The following is a 17201-nucleotide window of genomic DNA, read 5'->3' as shown; positions in this document are numbered from 1 at the left end:
TTGAGCCTATGAGAGTTTGGATTTTTCTGAAGGGAGCTCAAACCAGCATCGCACCCTGAAGTGCATGAAGACGGCAGGATCAAAGGCTGCAGACAGCACTGCATAGAATCAAGCCCTAGAATTTTATTAAGGTAGTGTGAGAGGTTTATTTCACCTCTCAGGAGAAACAAATTACAGCATCCTTTATGCAAGGAGTCACTGCCCTTAGACTTGTAGATTTTTTTTTTTTTCCTCTAAGTCTATAGCCAGCATTTTTCTTGCACTCTTGCACTTGTGTTTACCTTGTGCTCTGCACAGAGTGCATAGCAGGAAGGTTATCGCTACCCAGGCTTCCCAAAAGATGCTCATAGTGCAGGGAGATTGCTGCCAGACTTCTGACCAAATTCAGGACATGCCTTCAACTGTATTTATTAATTCAGCAGGATGATACCAGTGATACTGGCTGAGCAAAGGGTGGTCTAGCACTCAAGGCATTAACATTCTTCTGACTCCAATGCCTTAGTTTTTGGCGAAGCCATCCTGCTTCTTCCAAAACTTCAAGGAATGCTGTGAATATGGTTTAGAGATTTCCTTCTGATTATGATGTAAATTCTGATTTTGTTAATTTTATTTGATCATACTTTACATATCTTAGTCCCACTGGGTGTTTTTAGGTAATAAAGAGGAAAACCCTGTCTTAGAAGAAAATAGTCTTGTGATTTGCAAAGAAAGAATAATGAAAGGCAAGCAAAATGATGTTTGGGGAAATTTGGGATTGATTAAATTAGGATTTTGGTTGTTTTTTTTTATTGTTGTCAGAAAAAATAGTGTTTCAAATACCAAATGTTTCCTTAGAATGAGCAGAATTGTACAGTCATTTTCCTGAGAAGCAGGTAGACCGCTTCATTTTGTTTCTCTTTTCCAGCCAAGCAGACAAATCCTGAGGGAAGCCAGAAGATAGGAAATTCTTTTTATTTTTATTACAATGTAATTGTTGCTTTTTAATTTTCAAGGCCTTTTTCTACAGGACATTTCTAGATGTGAAGGTAAACATGCACTGTTTCACGTGTCTCAAACTGGGGAAATGCAGTCTTATAACATCTTGCAATAAGGCACTTGGAACCACTTCCCATTGCTCCATATAGAGGGTTTAGTTTTGCCAGTGAAAAAAGCTAGTACCACTAGAAAAGGGTTGTGAGTTTTCTTATAAATTAATTTTGCATCTGATTGCATCCACATGTATCTGTGGAGTGATGTACCTTGTGAATCAGCATGTTGCTATTCCAGTCTGAAAGAAAATTATTTTCCATTTCTAACACAGATGACTGTATGTGGAATGGCTTACTGGGAACAGTCAGTTACTTCAGTCAAAGTATGTAATTAGGTAATTTCTTTTATATTTTCATATGTCACATTATTGTTTATTATTGTAAATGATCTGTTTCTGATTTCTTGAGTGAAATGAATAGCATTCTTGAAAAACGTAAACTGCCTCTGGCTTCCTTACAGTAGGTCTGTATGGTGGTGATTATGAGGACACCCATGGCTTATTATTCATCTCCAGAAGTTTAAGCAAGCAATTCTGAGGCTGGCTAAGTTGCAAAATTAAAATATGCCATTCTTATCCTTTTAAATGTAATCAGTTTGTATTCCCTGTATTCATGCTTCCCGAGGATGGCTCATTAATAATATGGAGTTTAAAAGTTAGGGTGTTACATAATTCCTTCCTGTTTCAACACTTCAAGGTATGGTAACAATAAACAGAGTACCGGTAGAAAATTTAAAGCAAGCTAAAAGCACAGCCATTTCTTTGCAGGTAACAAATGACAGTCTTTAAGCCTCTTGCTTAAAATGTTCACATTAACAGACATGGTTCACTCTATGTCACTTTTTTAAGTTTTGTGAGTTAGGGCATTAGCTTTGATAAAACTGTGATGAGAAGCGTGCACTGAGTGTGCCTGTGTTCTAAGATTTGATCTTAAAAAGTCTGCATTTGGGATTCTTACCTCTAGGAAGATGTGGCAGAGGTGCCTTTTGGAACAAAAAGCCAGTTGTGGCCAGTAAAGATTCCTTGCAAGGTTGTTAACCTCTGTATCCTTACAATGTATTTATATAGATGCCTAATTATTTCTGCAGTTTCAGCTGGAGTGTGTTTCCCAAACAAAGCAGTTGTGTAATGTTGCTATGCAGTTACACAGCTGTTACCATTTGCCCCACAGATGCCTATGTTTCAGTTATGGGTGAAGAAAGTTCTGGTCGGCTTCTAAGTCAGTCACAGTATTTTAAAGTTTTTGTGTGCATGTGTATTCAAATATTAATTAGGTAGTTAGGCTTGTTCATACTATTATTATTACTGCATTTTGTCAAGGCACAGGACCTTTTTTCCAAAAGTGTTCTGTATTGGCTCACAATGTTGCCTACAGCACTATGGCAATAGAGCTGCTTGACAACAGCCTCATTAGAATCAGAGTGCATGTGCTGCATTTATCTATTAAATCACAGATTAGTTTGATAATGTGTATGCACTAGAAGGCTATGAAAAAGTCAGTCTTTACTTTGAGTGCATGTGTTATTATATACAATTGAAGATGCATAAAAAGGCCTTGTTCCATTTCATGGAACTAGGAACTAGGAACATGATGGTGCTAGTATTTTTTTTCCTGTCTTATCAGTCCTTGTCTTTCTGCATAAGAATGACGTGTCCACACTGCAAAGCCTTATCTGACTTGCATGATTTTTCAAAATACTTATCTTATTTAAAACTTGTCTAGCAGTTCCAGAGAACAGTAGGACATGAGCTACCGGATATGGTGCCATTATAATCTTCCCCAAATCTCTATATTCATCGCGGAGGAACCAAGTCCTTAAAAAATATCTTGAGATTAATGTGAAATATGACGGCTATTTTTTCTAACAGCTTCTTAGTCTAGATTTGGACAGCAAATCTGTGGCCCATAGGAATCTGGGTCAGTTCATCTATGTCATTATCTAAGTGTAACAGGTGAGGGGCTGTGTTTCATTACACACGCTATAATGGGGTTTAGCATGCAAATTAGGGAGTATCACTTGGCTTCTCCAAATGTGTGTATTCTGATGAGCAGGCCTGTGAGAGCAATGATAGATGTTTCTTGTTGAAGTGGGAGGCAAGTACTTAATCAGTGCTCAAAACACCAACATAATAAAAAGGAAGACACTTCAGTTTCCTAGATAGATTCCTCAGATGATCCTTTTAAGATCAAACTCCAAATCATGAACCACTGGAGTTTGTGTAGTGAATGTCACACTGACCTTGCATACCACCCATAATGAGATGGATCTGCAAGTTGACATCATTATTTAAATCTACCTGTGCTGTGTTTTACCACTAGAAGTCTTTGCTAGGCGTCTCTGCTCCTTTACTAGGAGTCAGTCCTGTTGCTGCTCTAGGTGGGCTGTCTGTCCTGTCAGTCGTATCCGTAGCAGGCTCTTCTAGCAGGTTTGCCATGGATTTGCCTTTGGATAATCCTTGTAGGAGGTGGGATTTCTCTGGAACTGGAAGGCATTCATCACTTTGCCTTAGGCAATAACAAAGCTGTATTGTATGTGTCACTTCCCCACGGCCCTAATCAAAACTTGGTTGATTTAGTCATTGTCAAACTGCAGGAGTGAGAGCATAGTCTGCAGTGTTTTAAAATCCTCTTTTAACAGAGAGTTATTTTGTTCTTTGCTAGACCCTTTATTTTGATGGTTGCCCAAGTTAATGGGATGTCTTGGGTTCAGATTTTAATGTTAGGTTGTACGGCTGCCAAAGATACGTGCTTACATTTGTAAGATCTGCATTCCCTGAAAGTGTAGGCTCAGTGTATTAAGACTTCTTGACTTACAGCTGCTAAAACTTGAACCTTTTGTTTTGGTTTTGTTTTCTTGCAAATAATCATGGATTCCCTGCATACAGGGTTGCTCAATTCCCAAGTTTCCCCTGACTCCTGTCACGGTGTGTTTCAGAGTTGAAGACAAGATGTTGTCCTCTTGGGTTCTCCTCTAGTAAGGATTAAGTAATGAGTAAGATGCTTCTGTCTTGTACTGCCTGCTGTTACCTTGCACTTGTTTTTCTGTCCCTTTAAATCAGGACACCAAGGTGCCTTCGATCCACATACCGGAGATTCTGCTGCTTTCCTCCCGTGAATAGAACTGCCTTGGCAGTTGTCTCTGTTTTTTGACTGAAACTTAAGATGTCTTAATTTCTATGTATTTTATCTTTCTGTAAAATGCTTCGTATGCTGTAAATGAAGATGAAGATGCATCATCTTGGAGTCGAGTCACATGTTTAATAGCAAATGACTTGAGCTTACTGTATTTTCGTGTAATTCTGTGCTGTCCTTTCCAAAGAAACAGCACATGATTGTTCGTAAGCTTGCCATACTGAGGAGCAAATTTGATAAGGCTTTCAGAAACTGCACCGTAAGGCTGGTAATTGCTGTGATCCAATGAGGGAGCCCTCTGTGGTGGCATCACTGGAGAGGGGAAGCGTGGTGTGACTGCTGCCGGCTTCTCGGATCACGCCGGCCAATGAAAGATTAATGAGGAGATGCTGTTTTATAACAAACACGTAATGCTGCCACCAGGTCACAAGCTGGATTTGCACCAATCAATATAATTCCTTCTCCTAAAGGGAGCTAATGATAGCATACTTATGAGAAATCAAACGGGCTGCAATCTAAGACAGCCTGCAAGTTCTTATCGTGTCAGCTTTAAGGAAAAGGTATTCATTTTATAAAGTCATCCAAACCTTGGAAAGAAGAGTTTAAATTCAGGGGGAAAGTGTTTCAGATTGCTTGAGGGGAGGAAAAAATAAAAGCAACAAAACAATGCCCCCCTCCCCCACCAAATCTGGAAAATTCAACTAAGTGAATGCTGAAATTGAGAATACATTAGAATCAAAACTCACTTCAATATACAGGAGAAAAAAAAATATCTTTTATTCTCAGAGTTAATAGTTTCTGAAAGAGTATACATTAGAAACGAGTATTTGATTTGACTTTAGGGTTTATGGATCAGGTATACCTTAATGTCTGTACTCCTATTCCTAGCAGTGACTGAGTCATATTGACCCATCTGAGCAGGGCTGGAAAGAAATTGGGCAATCCTTCTCCTGCCCTTGTAATGACAGATGTCCAGATAAGTTTCTGATGTAACTTAGATGAGTCTATAGATTTTTTTTTTAATATTACTCCATAGTTCCAGAAAGTGAGTATAGGACACAAAGGAGGGTATGTAATTCAAGTATTTCCGTCAGAGCTGATCCTGTGAGAGACTGGACAATCTGAAAATTAGAGAGAAGAACAAGAAAGACAAACCCAGCTTTTCTTCCTAACTTTGCACTAAAACCTCCGTGTGTGACTTTGCAGCCATACTTCTTTCTGGTAGTATTGTACTGCAAGTTGTTGACAGTGAGTTATTGTGGCTACTCGTGGAATAAATTGCTGTAAAATATGAATAACGGACTTCAAGTTTGAAGCTATTTATTGTTAAGTCTCAGTTTTCTGAGCTTCAGAATAGGAACTTCCTACTTTTCTCTTAAAAATGTATTTAAATTCTGTAATGATAGATTCTACCGAAGGTTTTCATAGAGGCGTACTGTGGTCTTTTCTTTATATACAGGACAGTGCTGACCTGATTTCAGTTATTTCTTATGTATGAAATAATATTTCCAAAGATAATGACAGATTTTTTCATTAATGAAAATTATATTTGCCTAATATTTAGGGTACTAGGTAATTTCTGCCTAGTCCTGTAACATCATAAACTTTTAAAAAGTTAATAATATATCTAACAATATAAAGTTCCTAATACTTGAAACAGATTGATAGAGTGAAATTTGTCACCGAAAATGTCAATAGTGAATTTTAAAATAACAATAACTGGCTCTAGAAAGGACTGTAAGTGGGCAAATACACATTAAAAGCCAGGAGAATCTTTGTGCTATCATCATTCTCCAGGAGGACAGGTCTACCAAAACACTCCCTTGCAGTGAGTAAGCAACCTATTTGGTGAGTAAGGCAATGAACAGCGATTCTAAGAGCAATTACAGGCTCGTATTCTACCACTTCTGCACTGTCGTAAGAATATATTGTCATTAGATGGCACTGCTTAATGTTTAGCTTTGTGGTTTTCATACAGTAGGACAGAGAACAAATTAATCAAATCTAGTTGCACTATGAGATTGCAGTCAGATACTTGTTTCAGTCACTGAAACATCTTTTTTTAATATGATTTTTTTCCATCTGTATCAATTGTATTTTGTTTCTAGACTGCACCATACTCCAAGCCAATTGTGTTTCTTGGGTTAACTTGGAATTTTCATGTTATTCTTTTTTTTTTTTTTTTTTTCTCCATGTTTCCTTTTTTACTCCTGTGAGTATTTAACCTTTTTTAATAGAGCACCTTTCGCATAAAGGGTGGGATTTATTAGAATCCCTTCCTGGGAGAGGAGCGTGGCCTGCGAGGCAGTGCCTACCCTTGGAGATGGGCACGGCCATGTTCTCACCCTCATGCAGTTTCTTGGTGGCATTACATAGGTTGCTAAACTACATCCCTGAAGTGCTGTGAGGAGCAGTCAGGGAAGATTGCGCAGCACCCTGAAGAAGCAGAGTACTTAACATTATGTCCGACATTAAGAGCACCATACATTTACTGTAAACCTCGAGTATAAACTGCAAGGTGAGTGGAGGAGCTTGTGGGGTTTTTCAGGGATCTTTCCCGAAACATGACAGTAAGGTTTCTGATTCTGGTACTATGACTTCCTAATTGCACAGGCTTGCTTTTCATGATGAAATCCAAGTTTGTCGTTCCTGTTTCTCCTTGATGGCTGATATTTCTGATAAAATTTCCTGTAAAGCTTAGGGGGTGGGGGAAAAATAAAACCAGAAACATAGCCGTATTTGTGAGGAATTGTGTTGAAATAAATTTCTGAGCTCTTGCTCTCTGGAGTCCTGGAATGGAAGATGGAAAAAAGACATGCTCAGAAGACAAAACTGATGTCTAGAGAAACAAATCTAGTATATAATGCTAATGATTTTACTTAATTAAAAAAAATAGTGAATTTCATCAGCTCATGTATAGTTTGATCATTTTTTTTCCTTTCTTTCATAATAGACCATTTATGTATATCTTTAGCATTTATCTTATTATTGTGTTATCTGACAGCTCAAGTCACAGACTTTTCTGTGATTGCTCTGCTTTGTTTTAATTCTTCTTAAATATGAGTGAAAAGACCTTCTATGACTTTTATTCTGATCAGTGCTTTGCATTTTGACGTTAATATTCCTCTATATTTCCCAGAAACATCACCCAGAATACCCTGGATATCCCCATCACAGTGAAGGCTTGTAGTTATCTATCCCCTAATAGACTGGTAAAACTCCTCTTTCTCCTAAACTGTTATTTCCAATTTGTCACAGGAACTCATATCCCTATGTATATGGCTATGCACTTTATTTCATTCTGTTTCTGTTATGGCAGATTTACTCATCATGATCTGGTGTGAAATCCAGTCTGGAGAAATGGGAGCAATTTGTTTTATTTGTTCTTGGCTGCTCCTCTCTAAAACCGGATGCTCAGTGGAACACAGTGTAGCTCCGTCGAGGCTGGTGCTTTATAATGTCCTGACTCTAGAGGGATTCTTTAGATGAGGTGAAGGGCTGTGTGACCCACATAATTTCTGAACTTAAGCCTGGTTGAGCAGCATTGTAACCGTGTTTGTGTGCTGTTGGTCGCGTATAGTCAACCAAAGCTACCATGCACAAAGATATTCTGGTGTCCCTACACCTATGTCCTGATTTATCTGCACACTAGGTAGCCTACCCACAAATCCTAGAGTTATCGAGTGTGTGATGGCAATGGGATCTCCTAGTAACTAGGTAGTTGACAGTCTGAGCATATATATGTGTCTTTTTAGTTCATGTTTTCCAAGTCAGCCTCCTGCTTGTGTTTTGCAAGTGACTTTGCAGATACGGAGTCATTTGCTAAGTTTGTATCTGATGTCATTCTCAAATTAAGCAGATGTTTAAGTGCCCCTATTTACCCTTGCAATTATTTGGAAGCGTAGAATAAATGGTGAGGGCAAGAAGCCCTTTGAAACTAGCCCTTTGGTCTTGGTTTTGCTTCAGCTGAAGTTTCTGAAGAACTTCCCTCTGATGTTTGTGGGAATGAGATGAGGTATGTTTGTAGAATAAAGACATTATATGGACTGACTGTGGTGCAATGTGTGTGAATGCAGCTGGTTTTATATGGCTAACTGTTGAAAATTTTCCTGAATTTACTTTCAATATTTCTTGTTCTCTGTCAGTAAAATGTATAATTAGAGAAGCATACTATATAGCAAACTCAATTTGAAAAATTGTTGTTTAAAACATAAAAGAGGCAGTGACTGAAGTCCTGCCAAGCTCTATTGAATACTCACATGTATTATATTGTAAACATAATATGATTATATAGTATGTTGTCATAATAATTGGCAATGGTATTGGAGTCAGTCATTGAGTGCTTTGTTCTTGTGCTAATAGATGAGAAGGGCTACAAGGTTTGTTGGCAGCAGGCTTATTTTTCCTCTTTTTTTCTTTCTTTTTTAGTAAATTAGTTTAAAAATACTTTTTTTTTTTTTTTTTTTTTTTTGAAGCTGAGTGTCTTAGGATCCTGATGGCTTTACCTCTTTATAATGACATTTGGGACATTTTCCTTAGAAGCAAGCTTCACTCAGTGCTTTTGCAGAGGCCCCTTTGCTCGTTTTCCTTACAGCTGATGCTACTACCAGTGATGGAGAATGCAGCACGGAAGGGTGGTTCAGTCAGACTCCCTCGAATCCAAGCTGAAAGGTAGCACGAGTTGAGAGAGAACAGGAAAACTGAGTCTGGAGGCTAGCAAAAAACTTCAGGTGCCGGGGAAGGAACAACTTCGTGTCAGCATCCCAAAGACAGATTAGGTCATCCTAACTCCTGCAAGCCGTGGCCCTGGGTTTGACAAGGCCACCAGGTGATGGGAGCGAATCATGGTGAGGAAGCATGGCACAGCTCTTCATTTATTTGCAGAGGTCCCAAGACAAGATAAGAAGTGGGAAATGGGCATTTAGTACAAGCTTAACACAGCTGTGAGAACGGCAGCCTTCACTGTTTTTCCATCTTCCATCCAATTCGGACTAAGACTCAGCCAGTTAACTCCAGGTTCCTGCCAAATTAGCCCCACCACACACACTGTTCATCACCATTCTTTTACCTTTACGTACATCCCGTGCTCTTTGCCAGCTGGAGTCCTGATCCAGCTCTCACTGACTGGAGTGGTACGTGATACTGCAATACCCTTCCTCGCTTCCCAGGCTCCCGCGCCTTTGCTCACACTGCTTTGAATACCTGTCCTGGCTGGCTGCGGGTCGGTCATTTTTCATGGCATCCCTCATTTCATATCCGCCCCCACTTCCTCTCAAAGTCTTCCACCTTCTGTCATTTTTTCCAGTTTTTTAGCACTTCTTTTGCTTCTATGAGTCTCCTTTGAAGTGCCAGTTGCAGAAGATGGTGCCGGGATGTATCTCTAGTTCTGCTAGTGGAGCAGGGATTGCAGTATTACCAGTTCTACACCACCCAGCTCCTAGCAGGCAGGCAGCACATCGCTGAGTTTCCCACTGAAGGGGATACCTTGGGTTTCTTTCAGAATACCTGTGTGGTCCCTGCCCAAGCAGTGGTGTATCATATTCACCTGGGTGCATGCATGTGAGATGCATGCACCCATAATCAGTGTAAACAGATCGGAAAGACAGTATGGCAGCGAGTGAAGAACAGCAGGTTTAGTTGGATCTTCAAGGAAATATTAGAATTGCCATAATAATTGCCCAACATAATAATTCGTCTGGTCTCAGTACCTCTTTTTTCTCATGAAAATGCCAGTGAAACCTCTTATAGTGCAGCACTGCTCAAGCAATATTGGGGGATTTATCCAGGTACCGAGCCATGGGAAAGAGCTGCATCTGAATCGCTAATACAACTTGGAGAAACATCTTAGAAGTTCTTTAGGGATTTCCTAGCCAGGGGCTGTCCTTGGGTAACTGTGTTTAGCTTTTGATCATCTTCAAAAGCGCTGCTCAGCGTGGTTTAGTAATTTAGTACTTTGCTGAAAAACAAATGGCTGTTACACACAGTTATCTCGATAATTTCCATTTAGAAACCACAGTGAAAATTGATACTTTTTTCAATGCTGTAGGGTTTTTATTACTTGCTGGGGTGTCGTCCAGTGTATGATGAAACTGCCATTGTTTTCCCACTAAGATGTGCACACTCTGATACACAGTGAGTTCCCAATGCAGGTATCACAAGCATTGCAAACTGCAGATGTTCCAAGTGTTTTGCTCCTCAATATTCTCATTGTTACTTATGTGGCTAATCAGCATTTAAAAACAAGGTTTGCATAGAAAGACCCTATTCATCCAGCAGGGACAGGCTAACAAGTTCCCATTCTACCCAAGGGCTGGCTGCAGTAAGATGTGCATTAACGACATGCTGCTCAAACCAGACCCAGAACAGAGGAGTTTTCATAGCGTACAAGGTAGCTGAAAATTGTTTTTCATTTTTCTTTTTTTTTTTTTCTTTGAAACTATGATGATATTTTTTTCAGTGAACTTTACACCCTCTGTGGGGAAATCTATTCATGCAACAGTACTTAATGCTGCCATTGGGACTGATTTAGCTTTGACTGTGTGAAGAAAGAAAGGAAAAAAACCTTGGTGTCTCCAGAGTCTTTTGTGGCTTTTGTCCACTCTGCTTCTTTAGCAGCCAGGCTTTTTTAGGCCATGGAAAATCTTGAAGGCACATGGGTGCCTGGGCACACACCTCTTCCTTGCAGTTTCCATGAAAGGCACTTTCTTGTGATTTCTGCAGGGCATGGCAGAATGAGGTAGAAAGGGTCCTGTTCTCAAGCTGTTAACCAGAAGTCAAGCCTGTTTATACCATGTGCATAGCAAATTCAGGAAAGGGTAGGCTTGACGCTGCTGATATTCTAAGGTGATATGTTTGAAGGCACATAGCCACCCAGGCTTAGCAAAATACACTCTTCACATGTTTACAGCCCTTTTGTATCTTGTACCAAAGAAGGAGGGGAGCACAGCTACAGCTTTTCCTTGGTGAGTCATCTTATTCCTTATAAATCTCCCTTTGATAAAATTATTTCCAAAGAGACCTTAAACTCTTCAAAGTGAGATGGTTTTGGAAAACTGGAAGACCAGGAGTTAGTGTCTCGAGCTTCCTGTGCACCGATAAACATACCTTGCTTCAGAGGCTGTTGAAAGAGATGCAGAGCTTGTAGACATGAGTGCTGCACCACTTTGGAGTCATGTTAAACTCTGTGTGTTAGCATAATACCATGGCCTTTCAGCAAGTATTGTGCAAAGTGTGAGCTGTCATCCTTTAAACAGCACTGCATTTGCATTTCTCTTGATCATCTCCCCAAGGGCAAAGGTCAGTAGGGTGACACACTATTGTTTAAGTGCAATTGATCTAAAAATATATCAAAAGGAAACTGTTGTATATGAACAAATTATGGAGAGGCTTTGTAGGGACTTGTTGATGTCTATAAATACATAAAACAAGGAAGAAGCAGCTTATGACACAGTTATTTCTGGAAAAGCGGAAGATGTGACTGTCGTTGTTACACTATGCACAGAGTCAAGCTGCTGCCGCTGCAAAAAGTGTGAGCAGAGTGAAGACCCCCAAAATTAGAAAAATAAAATGATATCCACATGAAGTGTTTTGTCCGAATCCTGCCTCCACACAAATCAGAGCAAATCACCTATTAATGTTGGTTGGATCAGGCTTAAGAATTTTGCTCCCCTCTTCTTTTCCCACTCTTTGTTTTTTTTTTTTTTTTTAAACAAAAAAACAAGTTTATTTTCCAGGGAATACCCATTCTGCCCATGAGCCTAAGGATCCAATAATCTTTAATGATTTCTGGCAGATCACAACACAGAATATTGCAAAGCTAGTAGCGGGGTGCAAGCTCCCTTTCTTGTAAGAAGGGAGAATAAAATTCATTTATTCACAGAGCAAACAGCCAGGAGGGACAATTTTGTCAGTTAGTTTGCTCTCTATCATAACTCATTATTACTCAGTCACCTGAGTTACAAAAGAGAACCCAATACTTTGTGTTCAGCCGCTGTAGAACGTACACCTGTTCAGCTACAACGCTGAGAAAAGTACTCAAACTTGAAAACCCCAGAAGACAAAGCTGCATTTAAAAATTCCCATATTGTTTTAGTTGTGAATAACTTTATTTTTTATTGTTTCCTACTTGAACTTTTTTTGAACTAAAAAACCCTGCACAAGCTAGTATTTTCTATAAAATTTTAAACCATTTAATCGTGTTAGCAAGTAAACTTCAAGTCTTTTATTAAGACTTCTCACTGTAAGGCATCTTCTCCTTAAATCATTTTGTCATTTTTTGTTCTCTCTGCTCTAAAAACATTCTGTCTAGAATGTGGAATTGATGTGGTGTTTCACTGTAGGTTTCACCAGTGTGCCTGGGGTCACATAAAGAGTATTTGGCTGTTCAGTGCATTGGTATCTGTACGTACATGGATAATACTTGTTCTTTTTGCTGCAATGTCAGACGTTTGTGCACTGTGATCCCCAATATCTTTTAGACTGTGTTTTCCAGGCAAGAGATTTGGCCGCTGAGGTAGCGCATAGTCCTAATCCCTTTGCATTTGGGTGTATTAAGACATGTTTAATTTGAATGGGGTCAGTTTATCAAGTGATCCAAATTGCTTTGTATGACTATCTTCAGCTTTTATCCTGACATATCATTTTACTAATCTTTATGCCACCCACAAATCATATTATTGTGGATGTTTAGATTTATTTCCAAATCATAGAGGAAAATGCTAAACCCTAATATATGTTTTGGTGAGGATTCTCCGTTAATTTTTGCATTAATCTGTCAGCTCTTAATCCTTTTAATGTATTTTATCGATATTGTGTTTTGCTAAGTTTCATAATTGGACTGTCATACAGCATTAAATCAAATGCTCTCCACCAATATATTGCACCATTACTGCTGCCAGCGCATCCTCTGTCTCATCAAACAATTCAGTAAGTTTATTTTATGAGATTTATTTGCCATAAAAAATGTGTTGACTGATACTAATTATGCTCACATACTTCAACTCTTTATTAATTTAATTTTATTGCAGCTTTACCATTTTATTACCTGGAAGCAGCGTCAGGCTAACTACCATTAGGTCTCTGAGTCATAGCCTTTATTTTTATTGGCATAACATTAGCACTTTTCCAGTCAAATGGAATGTCCCTGGAATGCTTTAATTTATTAAAAATAAACATTATTAGTTCTAAGGCCTCCTTAGACTTAGTTCTTAGGTGCAGTGTGGATGGATTGGCTGATATAAAAATGTTTATTTCTAGTATCTGTTGTATAACATTCTGCTTGGTTACCAAGGGAGTGGAAAATACTTCATCATCATCATGTGACATAAGAGCATATTTCCAAATATGGAATAGAAATATTTCTAAAAATTTCTACCTCGCTTGTATCTCTGTTAAAAATTTTATCATTTCCATCTGGCAAAGTTTGTATATTATTGGAGTATTGCTGTAGCCTTGATGCATTTCTTAAATTTTTCAAGTTATATTGGTGCTGTCAGCGGTGGACTTTCCCCTGATATTCTAGCTTGCGTTTTCAACCTTTGTCCTTTGTTAACTCCTAATTTGTGAGTATTATTATTGTTTCTCTTCATTTATCATATAATACTTTTTATTAGTAACTGTTACAGACGGCTTTTTAGCTGAAATTACCCTCTTCCTTGACTGTGGAATTATAGCCTCTTAACCATCCTAAGAATTTGTCCTAAAGAAGCTTCTCTCTTTTGACTTTCCCATAGTCGATTCCAATCCTCATTTTAATTAATTTTAAGATATTAAAGTTGCAACTTACTCATAGCTTGTTAACACAGGTACCATACTCATGGCTTTATGTGGAAGTGCCTTCCTCATCTGTCCTACTCATTCTATCCTTTTAATGTTTCTCCTGTGTTTCTTTTTTTTCTTTTTCTTTTTTTTTTTTTTTTTTTCAACACTGAAATCAGGTGAATCATTGCACCATGTTTGGTGATATCAATGCTGATATCAAATACTTTTGCCTGGATGATAATTTCATATTCTTTTGTTTATCATCTCTTCCAGTCTCAATATGTAAGGGCCTCAAAAGTATAATCTGTGAATATTCTTCGCTGTATGGATCCTGTTTCTTCATGGAAAGTTTGTGTGTGAACTGTCCTCGCCTTCTTACCAACTTTTCCAAGTGTTGCTACTTTACTATTTTGCTTGCTTCTACTTCCATGCAGACAGAGCCCTTCTAGTGAAATCTACCCACGCCATCCCCTCGGTTACAGCTGGCATCCAGCAGACCACGCTGTTGTGGAACGGACGCGCTTCGCTCGTGTGACAGAAGTAGTGGTATTTCTTAACAGTGAGGGTGACAGAGCCCTGGAACAGGCTGCCCAGAGAGGTTGTGGAGTCTCCTTCTCTGGAGATCTTCCAAACCCGCTTCGATGCAGTCCTGTGCCATGTGCTCTAGGTGACCCTGCGTGTGCAGGGGGCTTGGACTAGATGATCTCTAGGGGTCCTTTCCAACCTTAACAATTCGATGATTCTGTGATTCTATGTCTTATTGATAGGATACTGGTTTTAACACGGTTCGATGGCAAGGTCCCTGTTACTTACTGCACCGATAACAAGTTTCTACAAAGTTACCAAGGAGACTCTCCTGTTGAGCCACAAGGTTCAGATGAGAACCCCTGCTTTTCAAACTGCTCCTCAGAGGGGCCTGGTGCATCTGGATCCAGTCTTAGTCCCAGACTTGGTCAACATTTTATTCTTAAGGGATTATGTGCACACACCTATTCAAACCAAGGCTTTTGTTTGCTTAATTCCTAATTATTTTCTACTCTTAAAATCGCCATCATATTATAGCAATTTCACATGATGTTTTCTAGGGATATAAAATTTGTACCTGTGGTACCTGAGTGTCACACATTTTACGCTCTGTGAAATGATTTGACCAGATCATTTAGCTAAAGAAATGTTTAGGTTTCATGAGTACGTAAGAACATTTATTTCCCTCCTGAATAAAGATCACAGCAGTACTTATTGCAAAAGCAAATACAACCCTACAGCAGTGTTACACTTGATAAATGCAGAAAGAGTCACAGTGACAGGGCAGGAAGAGTCAGTGACTGAGCCACAGCCGATCTGAATCCAAACTTGTTTCAGTCTTTGACAGGGAAAATGAAATTGTCACATGGCTGCTGATTACATAGTGATTGAATTGTTTCTAACTACGTGTGCTCTGGGAGATACGCTCTGCAGCTGGAAAATCCCCAGCGTGTGACTGGTACAGCTGTATTTGATAGTAGGACCAAGGTTTACTGCAGACCTGAGTATTTCACCGTGTTGCATTTGTACCCTGTGGGTGTCAGCCTATTGCAACATGCAAGTAGCTGCCAAACATCCCCTGTGTTTCAGAATTTGCATCAGCATTTGGACATCCTCAGAACTGCTTGTATGTGCTGCTGTTTTTGAGAAAGCAAAGAGGAAATAGACTCCCAATTGCAGTGAAGAAGACAATTTATTGGTAAGAATGAAGAGAGGATCTTTAGGCCATCTGCTTTTGTGCCACACTGCCACAGGACATAAATAAATGGTTAGGAAAATGGAAAGCTGGGACTTCTGCTTTTCTTCAAGCTATTTCATGCTTATCCACCCAAATCCTGACTTTTTGTTTCTTCTGCCTGGGGCATCTTGTCAGCAATTAAGGTGGTGACTTGTTTGTGACAGGAGCTCTTTGTTACTTCATGGTACAGTCCCAAGGACAATAGGACCCGATATCTGATGAGAGTCCTAAGATTTATTGAAATACAAATGCATGGTTTCAGCTAATGTTTCATGGGTTGACTCATTCTGACCCATTGCACTCTCCAGCACCCAAGTGTTAGCACCCAGTCATGCAAACGTTCACATGGGCGAAGGGAGATGCTGATCCCTGACCCTGGAGTGATCCACAGCAGTGTTGCAGAGCAGGCGCCCAGCTTACGTGCTTGAAAGTCTCCATCGTTAATAACCGCAACTCATCGCTGCATCCCCTTCATCTCTTTAGTTGTGAAACCTTTTCACAATTCTGCCTGGAGATTCTCAGCTGGGGCAAATGCTGTAGCATGTTAACCTCACTTTTCTTCATTTTAAGCATAAACCAAGTTCCCAGACAAAACTTAATGTTAGTGTTCAAGGTTGCTTGTGCTCTGCTTTACATTGTAATGAGAGAAAGGAAAGTTAGTTTATAAGTAAATGTAATTTTTAAAATGTAGCGCTGTGGTCTATATCTACAGGTTCATATGGTCTTCATTTTTATAACATTTTTCCTTTTATAATACCTTTTAAAATTAATCTCTTTATGAGTCCTAGAGGGACCTGGTATCTCAAAATCTAAGTATTCTGTGCTTTCACTCATTTCATAATGAAGAACGATCTACAGTTTAGTTGATTTGGTTAATTACTCATAGGATAGTGAAAGATGACACAAATGATTGATAAAGCACATAGTAAGCATAAGCACAGCAGCAAAAAAAATCATGAGATGAGCTATTTTTATTACACCAGTGTGTTGGTTCTTGATTGCTGTATGTTATCTATATTTGCATGTAGCATGGTTGGGGAAGTAGTCAGATGAAAAGTCACAACTGCTTTCTGAAGGTGAATGAATCATGTGCTGATTCACTGTACACAGGCACTGTGTGCTCGACATATTTGTGCTGGACATTCCTGTACTAGCTTCCCGTCTGCTCCGCTGTGGGACCTCACTCAAAAGAGATTGATTGGGGTGCAAGTCAATGAAACAGCAATAATGCTACAGTACAGCCTCATGGGCTTGAACTGAAAGTTATACAGTTCTTTTAAATTTCACGGGTGGTTTATCATTCGGTACAAATGCGGGCCTCATCTCTGAAGTCTGTGAGATGGAATTCAGATATACAAATATTTGCATGACAAAAGCAGGGCGTGGAGAGCATTCCCATTGCTTTAAGTCATGGCCTGGAGGACACACTCCCTTCACTGGGTGCTGGGATTATGCGCAAGCGTCCCATAGCTGAGGGGCATGTTCCCATTCCAGATTCAAAACCCACCTGGACATGATCC

This window comes from Tinamus guttatus, unplaced genomic scaffold (genome assembly GCF_059628265.1).
Source record: "Tinamus guttatus ecotype Peru unplaced genomic scaffold, ASM5962826v1 Tinamus_guttatus_pri_ptg000033l, whole genome shotgun sequence".
Classification (NCBI taxonomy): Eukaryota; Metazoa; Chordata; class Aves; order Tinamiformes; family Tinamidae; genus Tinamus; species Tinamus guttatus.
The sequence above is the reverse complement of the archived record's forward strand: the minus strand, read 5'-3'. Positions refer to the sequence as shown.